The sequence below is a fragment of the Mandrillus leucophaeus genome, unplaced genomic scaffold (assembly GCF_000951045.1).
Source record: "Mandrillus leucophaeus isolate KB7577 unplaced genomic scaffold, Mleu.le_1.0 Scaffold223, whole genome shotgun sequence".
NCBI classification, from domain to species: domain Eukaryota; kingdom Metazoa; phylum Chordata; class Mammalia; order Primates; family Cercopithecidae; genus Mandrillus; species Mandrillus leucophaeus.
In genome coordinates, this window is record NW_012102288.1 from 2,852,649 (window position 1) to 2,853,767 (window position 1,119).

Sequence of the window (1,119 nt, forward strand, 5' to 3'; positions counted from 1 at the left end):
AAAAAAAAAAAAAAAGTAGCCAGGCATGGTGGCATGCGCCTGCAGTCCCAGCTACTGGGGAGGCTGAGGCAGGAGAATCACTTAAGCACAGGGGGCAGAGGTTTCAGTGAGCCAAGATCACGCCACTGCACTCCACCCTGGGTGACAGAGCAAGACTCCGTCTCAAAAAATAAAAAATAAAAAATTCTTTTCACGAACACAGTCCCCATCCATGCTTCCTTGGAGCCAGTCTGGGTGTGTCCTTTCCTTAGGACCCAGGAACCTGCCCCACAGGGTTGTGTGAGAACTACCCTCCACTTCTGTGAAAACTATCATCTCTGTTCGTTTTCTGCCAAAGGTCATAACGAGTTACCCTTGCAAGATTTAATGACTGCATGCTAGTAGGGGCCCTTGTGGGTCAACAATTTGGGCCTGGAGGGACTTGGATGAAAAGTCTACCTTAGCAGGATGCTGAGACATTCTAGGACCAGGCGGTGCTTTATAGCTACTCCTCAAAATGCACTCCATCACGTTGGCCCTGCTTATTTTCTAGCTAGTGGTTCACATTTACTAAGCACCTACCACATGCCAGGTTCTGTTTTAAGGACTGTATATTCATTTACCCAGTTAAGATTTACAGGAACACTGTGAGGCTAGTGCAAGTATCATCACTCCCATTGTATAAGTGATAAACTGTGGCTCAGAAAGAAATAATATTCCCAGGAGCATTTAGTTCACAGTTTGACAAAGCCAGGATTTGGACACAGGTAGTTGTGTTCAAAGCTGACGTTCCCTCAAAGCTCAGTGATGTCCAAAACCTTTGGAACGAGGAGGAATTGCTCATGGGTAAAGGAGAAGTGCATACGTCCAACAATTGCTCTGACACCATTAGGGTGTAAAGCATCAGCACTTGGCTACCTCTCCACCTGCTCCTAGTCACCAGTACTCAGCAATCTCTCCTAGAATAGGGGCAGACCCTCTCCTTTTCACACACAACTTTTCCCAGGGAAGTCCCACTGCGGAGATGCTTGGGCTGAAAGGCTCAAGTCAGCGGTGGGAGTGGTGTCTGGGGTGTGCTGCCTTCAGAGTTTCTTTGAGGGTCTGGGTCTCGGTGCTGAATCTGGCCTTTCTGCCACACTC